The sequence below is a fragment of the Centruroides sculpturatus genome, unplaced genomic scaffold (assembly GCF_000671375.1).
Source record: "Centruroides sculpturatus isolate CEXI.00-Female unplaced genomic scaffold, Cexi_2.0 scaffold581, whole genome shotgun sequence".
Lineage (NCBI taxonomy): Eukaryota > Metazoa > Arthropoda > Arachnida > Scorpiones > Buthidae > Centruroides > Centruroides sculpturatus.
This window is the reverse complement of record NW_019384797.1, coordinates 73,384-80,463: the sequence shown is the minus strand read 5'-3', so window position 1 is coordinate 80,463 and position 7,080 is coordinate 73,384. Positions and strand designations below refer to the sequence as shown.

The window sequence follows — 7,080 nt, the reverse complement described above, 5'->3', positions numbered from 1 at the left end:
AGATGCAACCACTACAGTGCACGAATGGAGACTTGGGGCTACCACTACATACAAACACCATTCACGTGCAATGTGTAGTTTTGGCGGAAAAGTGAAATATAGGGACATACATGTCCATTTATATATATAAATATATATATATAGATTACTTGAAGAATCGGTCCCAGAAGACATCTCGGCACATCGTTCGATGGCCGACCGTTTGCGCTTCGGATTCGAATCTTTTAGGTTTAAAAAGGCAGCTGCGGTGAGAATTTTGCTTTTACTTGGAAGAATTTAAGCATTAATTTAAGCTTTTGTTTTGACTGGACTAATTGCAAATTTTCTTTTTTACAGAATGAAGACGTTGGTGCGTTGTTGGAGGCGGAGGCGGGCAGTGGCGCCAGAGGGAGGGGTTCCTCGGACGATGCGGAATGAGTCTGTCATTCCATGCCGTTGGAGGAGCGACAGGCAGCGGGTGAAGAAGACCTTCGCCAAGTGCGCGTGGCGTGGCATCCTCCCGGAGTCGGGATGATGCGACGCTACACCCTGGGTCCAGTGCACTTGGCCGAGGTCTTCGGGGGGGTCATCCGGCCACAGACCTTGCTGTGGAGGATGTTGAAAGTGACGGCTCGTCCGAGCTGACACTTTCTATTTGGTCGCATTCTGCCTGTTCGTCCGCGACGGCGACGCCACCATCTTGCCGAAGTCAGAACGGGGAGGAGTCGGAGGAGAGAGCCCCCGAAGTCCAGAGACCGTGCTGTCCATGCTTTTGTTGCTGCGGACGGCTGCGGTTGCCTTGGCCTAGGCGGTGATCTTCTTCGATTGCCTCTTCTTCACCCGGATGCGACTTTCTTACCGGATTCGACACTCTTCACCCGGACGTGACTTCTCTTACCCAGTCGTCACCCACGGACTTGTCTCCCGAACGTGACACTCGGTCGACATCAACGGATTTGACTTCCGATTGTGACCATCCGGACGTGACACGTTTACTCACCGGACGCGACATTCGGCTGACCTTTCTTCCCAAACAGCTGTTATGAGGATTGAGCTTCCTGTTAGGTTAGGTTAGGCTAGGCTAGGCTAGGTCAGGTCCTTCGCTTTTGTCGTAACACTGTTCGGGAAGAAAGACTGTCTGATAAAGGTAATAATCTTGTCCTTAGGTGATAAATGAATGAACTTCTCGCTTTCTCACTGCCTTTGTGTTTTGTAGGAACATTTGGGAGGGAGAAGAATCTCCCTTTCCAACTTTACAACGAAGAAGACCAAGTGGCGATTTATCGTACAAGTGAATATTTTTCGATGGTAAGAACTCTTTCGTTTCATTTTTTAACACATCTTATTCTCGTATGGTAATTGACTGTTTTTCTGTTTTTAGACATGCCGAAAATGCACAAACACACACACGCACGGACACAACATCACTGTACACGAAGATATAGACCGTTTAACCTTTACTCGAATTCTTGCACTCACTCACTTACACGTCAAGCGCCTCTTTCTGTGCAATTCGACACAATGAAACAACCCGAACACTCCTCGCTTCCCACAAATCCAACCCCTAGGTCCTCGTCCCGGGAAGTGGAAACGCCAATTTTAAAGATTAAAAGACTTTAAATTGGCGGCCGAAGGGGCTCTGGTAATTACAATTTGCACTCATTAGACAGAATTTCAGATATTCGATTTGTGATGACAGCCGAATCCAGATTTTCGACACAAATATTAAACACAAATTTCATATTTAATTGAACATCAAAATCACTTAAGATAACTTGATTACTCGTAGTCAATCTCTGCGGCAAATGCTTGGCTACTACACGAGAACTTTATCCATTATGTTTTCGAAACGTCAGTCAGCATGCACAGTTAAAATTTTGATAACGATGCAAGCAGTTGGTAGGGTGGCCGAGCGGTCTAAGGCGCTGGTTTAAGGCACCAGTCTCTTCGGAGGCGTGGGTTCGAATCCCACCCCTGCCAGTTAATACGTTGTTTTGCGTCGATTCGTACAAAAATGGACAAACAATAGAGAGGTTGCGGCCGAGGTTTTTAACGCGAAAACGTGTACGTCGGACGTTCAGCGCCGCTTTCCTGTAAGCCTAGAAGTTTGACACTTGTAGGAACGTCAGTAGAATCGTTCTAAACGCCATTGTCAAACTTCTAGGCTTACAGGAAAGCGGCGCTGAACGTCCGACGTACACGTTTTCGCGTTAATAACGTTAGCTGCAACCTCTTTATTGACATTGCTACGTTTGCTCAATGCGTTTATTGTAATCGATTCGCGCTTAGAATTTAAGGTTATCGGAGAGATTTCTGAAGCAAACTCGAGCTTTGCACGTTACAGTGGAAAACAGAAATAACAGAATCGTTTGCAGAATAACTGTTTCTGTGCGCTTTGCATCAGCGTTTGTTAAACATGACCGTAAAAAAGTGCAAAAGTTGTAGTACAAATAAGGTGGAGGGTAAAGAGAAAGCTTTGCGTTTCAAGATTGCGCAAAAATCTCATTGGCTGGGGCGGGATTCGATCCCGCGCCTCCGAAGAGACTGGCGCCTTAGACCGGCCAACCGCATTCGACAAATAACGCATCAATTAAGAAGAAGGCAAGAAGGTTTCGGCCTTTCTCCTAAAACCCGGTGAGTGACTACGGCTGCAGACTAAACAGGCCAGCAACGCTAGCGCATAATCACATCAACTGACATTTTTGTTTTTCATTAGATGGTCATCATTTTTCCTATTCGAAAATCACAGTCTTCCTTGTCCTGCTATCTAACCACAAGGAGAACGTTTCTTTTATTTACCTTTCAGAAAATTAAATTTCCTTTTTTAACAAACATAACTGAAAATATAGAAAACAAGATTTTTGCCTTATATTTTACAATTCCGACAACTTGTCGGTATTTAGTCAAAGGAAAATTGCTTATCTATCTAGCCTTAACGTTCGAATTTTCTTCAGAAAGGTCTTGAGTTCCTGAGTAAGATTTCTGTTTCGTATTAAGTTTTATAAGTCTGGGTTGGGTGTATTACAGAATTGCTGGTATAGTAAGAAAAGTTCTGTTCTTTCTCTCTCATCTGTGGCAGCCAAATTGATTTAAATTCTGTTCTTCACCGCAGTCGCAAGCTGCAGTCTGTCTTCTGCCAATTCTTTCTAGGTTCTCATTACTGTTGCAGTGTCCAGTATATAACTGGCTTCTTATAAAGTCAACTGAAAGCCATAGTAAATGTCTTATTCGTTCTTCAATACTCCGCAGGAAAGAACATGTATCGTCCTTTATTAGTGTTCTACCATCTTTCTTGTTTCATTCCTTATTTTAATGTTTAAAATTAGAATTCTTCCGTGTCTACTTTCTGTTGTGTTCTACCGAAAGTACCACTAATAAATCTTTGAACGTTTCTTTGAACTATTCTTAACATTTTATCTGGACGTGAAAACTTATTTTTTCTTCAGAATTGTAAATATTTTAATCTCAATCTAAATTTTATTTACTCTAAACATATGTAAGAAAGTTTACTTCAATTTTTAACCTTATTTCGTATTCGGCTGTACTCTACATTGAACAGTACAGTACATTACACGGTGGCAGATGATTGCACATTAGAAAAATCCTCAAAAATGAAATTACAAAGACAGGTGTCTTTATAATTTCATTTATTGAAAACTTTTCTGTTATTAAGTTGAAATTAAGTTAGAGAATTATTCTCAACAAAGAGACACACTTCAGTTTATTAATCTCTGTTTTATAGCATTTTATTTCGTGCTTTTGTATCGCTAGAAATTCGCAAGTTTTTAAAATTACTTTTACTTCTTTTATTTATTTATATATTTTTTTCTTTCGTTATGATTCGCGCACATTTTATTCTGTTTTGCCTTTCGGTTTAATTGTTAAAAATAATGCTTTCAACTATAATTATAAATTAGTCCAATAATAAAATGTGCAGATATAATATTTGAACTGATGCACGTAGTCAATTAATATAAAATTTAAAAGTTTTATTAAGTAAAAGTTTATGCACACATTTAATTGTTCAACACAACTATAATTGTGGCTTAAACATCGTCGGTGTGTATAAAGTCTTGTCCGTGTTTTGACCCACCTCTGTCCGTCCGGACCACGTTACAGCGCTCCGGAACTCCTTTCCTTGTCATCGTCGGTGTGTATAAAGTCTTGTCCGTGTTTTGACCCACCTCTGTCCCTCCGGACCGCGTTACAGCGCTCCGGAACTCCTTTTGTTGTCATCGTTCTTGTCCGTGTTTTGACCCACCTCTGTCCCTCCGGACCGCGTTACAGCGCTCCGGAACTCCTTTTGTTGTCATCGTTCTTGTCCGTGTTTTGACCCACCTCTGTCCCTCCGGACCGCGTTACAGCGCTCCGGAACTCCTTTTGTTGTCATCGTTCTTGTCCGTGTTTTGACCCACCTCTGTCCCTCCGGACCGCGTTACAGCGCTCCGGAACTCCTTTTGTTGTCATCGTTCTTGTCCGTGTTTTGACCCACCTCTGTCCCTCCGGACCGCGTTACAGCGCTCCGGAACTCCTTTTGTTGTCATCGTTCTTGTCCGTGTTTTGACCCACCTCTGTCCCTCCGGACCGCGTTACAGCGCTCCGGAACTCCTTTTGTTGTCATCGTTCTTGTCCGTGTTTTGACCCACCTCTGTCCCTCCGGACCGCGTTACAGCGCTCCGGAACTCCTTTTGTTGTCATCGTTCTTGTCCGTGTTTTGACCCACCTCTGTCCCTCCGGACCGCGTTACAGCGCTCCGGAACTCCTTTTGTTGTCATCGTTCTTGTCCGTGTTTTGACCCACCTCTGTCCCTCCGGACCGCGTTACAGCGCTCCGGAACTCCTTTTGTTGTCATCGTTCTTGTCCGTGTTTTGACCCACCTCTGTCCCTCCGGACCGCGTTACAGCGCTCCGGAACTCCTTTTGTTGTCATCGTTCTTGTCCGTGTTTTGACCCACCTCTGTCCCTCCGGACCGCGTTACAGCGCTCCGGAACTCCTTTTGTTGTCATCGTTCTTGTCCGTGTTTTGACCCACCTCTGTCCCTCCGGACCGCGTTACAGCGCTCCGGAACTCCTTTTGTTGTCATCGTTCTTGTCCGTGTTTTGACCCACCTCTGTCCCTCCGGACCGCGTTACAGCGCTCCGGAACTCCTTTTGTTGTCATCGTTCTTGTCCGTGTTTTGACCCACCTCTGTCCCTCCGGACCGCGTTACAGCGCTCCGGAACTCCTTTTGTTGTCATCGTTCTTGTCCGTGTTTTGACCCACCTCTGTCCCTCCGGACCGCGTTACAGCGCTCCGGAACTCCTTTTGTTGTCATCGTTCTTGTCCGTGTTTTGACCCACCTCTGTCCCTCCGGACCGCGTTACAGCGCTCCGGAACTCCTTTTGTTGTCATCGTTCTTGTCCGTGTTTTGACCCACCTCTGTCCCTCCGGACCGCGTTACAGCGCTCCGGAACTCCTTTTGTTGTCATCGTTCTTGTCCGTGTTTTGACCCACCTCTGTCCCTCCGGACCGCGTTACAGCGCTCCGGAACTCCTTTTGTTGTCATCGTTCTTGTCCGTGTTTTGACCCACCTCTGTCCCTCCGGACCGCGTTACAGCGCTCCGGAACTCCTTTTGTTGTCATCGTTCTTGTCCGTGTTTTGACCCACCTCTGTCCCTCCGGACCGCGTTACAGCGCTCCGGAACTCCTTTTGTTGTCATCGTTCTTGTCCGTGTTTTGACCCACCTCTGTCCCTCCGGACTGCGTTACAGCGCTCCGGAACTCCTTTTGTTGTCATCGTCGGTGTGTATAAAGTCTTGTGCGGCATTAGAAATTTTTTCGTTGTTCGTTGTATTTTAGTTTTTCAATGGTTGTATATTGATTAATTGTGTATTGTTTGTACTTTTTAGAATTATATTGGTTAAATTTAAGTGTTATATTATATTTTTTAGAGTTGTAATTATTTTTATGTGTGTTTTTATCTTGTATGTATTATTTTTTTGTATGATTGAATGTGTGTTTGTATTTGTGGCCCTTTTTCTCAAAATAATATTTGGATATGACAGCACTTGGCTATGATGCTGCCCACGAAAAATGTATAATTATATTTGTGATAAAATATCAAATTTAATTATATTTTATATTCTAAATAGTACAATAAATATTATATTATGGATAGTAAGAGAATAATTACATATTGTTTATTGTTATTTATGAATTATGTATATTAAATGTAAGATGGAAAACTGAATAGAACTTACCTGAGAAATATAAATAACCTATCGTCGTCCAGTGCTCCGAACAGAAACAGAAGGAGAATAATTAAAAATTCTTCTAAGGAAGATTGAGTCTGTTTCTGTCTTATCTGGAGATAGTTTAATTCGCGTATAATTGGTGTATTGGCGTTTTATTATTGTATTCAGTAGTTTACTGTAATGTACGATTTTAGTTGGAATTATTTAAATTTATTTAAATGAAAGTAAATGTTTCTTTTAATAGAAAGAAACTCATTTATAATTGATCAGTATAATATGTAAAGTGGAGACAGCAAATCTACGAAATGAACTTGGCCAACAACTGAGATCTTCAGTCTACCAACCGAATAAAATGAATTTTGCCGGATCAATTATTTTGTAAAATTGCAACCGGATTAATTAGATTAACTGCCATAATATCCCCAAACGAAAGACGAGAAAACCCTAAAAGTACTTGGAAAAGATAACTTTCGATAAGTATATAGAATTACTGTCCTACTGAATGGATTATACGCGTCAGTTGTCAGATTGTGTTATTAGACTAATGTGAATCTTTTATCTACAATTGGACAGAGAGAGGACTAGAAGATTGTCTCACCCGAATTGCGAAATGCATGAATGAATAACATTACAGTAGAGCCTCGATTATCCGACCCAATTGGGGACTGGGGTTGGTCGGATAATTGAAAAGTCGNGGGCGATAGATGGGAGTCACGTATGATATCTAGAATGGGTTCGAATTTAATGAAGGTTTTACTCATTTTTACCCTTAAAATTAACTGATATTTTATAACAGCTAAAAATACGAAAAGATTTTAAAATAAAATATCATAACAAATGAAGTCACGCTCAGTTTTAAACGTTACAG

General features: G+C 42.3%; 1 non-coding gene across 1 annotated transcript; it reads left to right on the top strand.

Annotated features, from left to right (window-relative positions):
• Window positions 1–1,877: 1,877 nt before the first annotated feature.
• Trnal-aag lies at window positions 1,878–1,959 on the top strand. The gene has a single exon. It is a non-coding gene; the product is annotated as a tRNA-Leu (tRNA).
• Window positions 1,960–7,080: the final 5,121 nt, after the last annotated feature.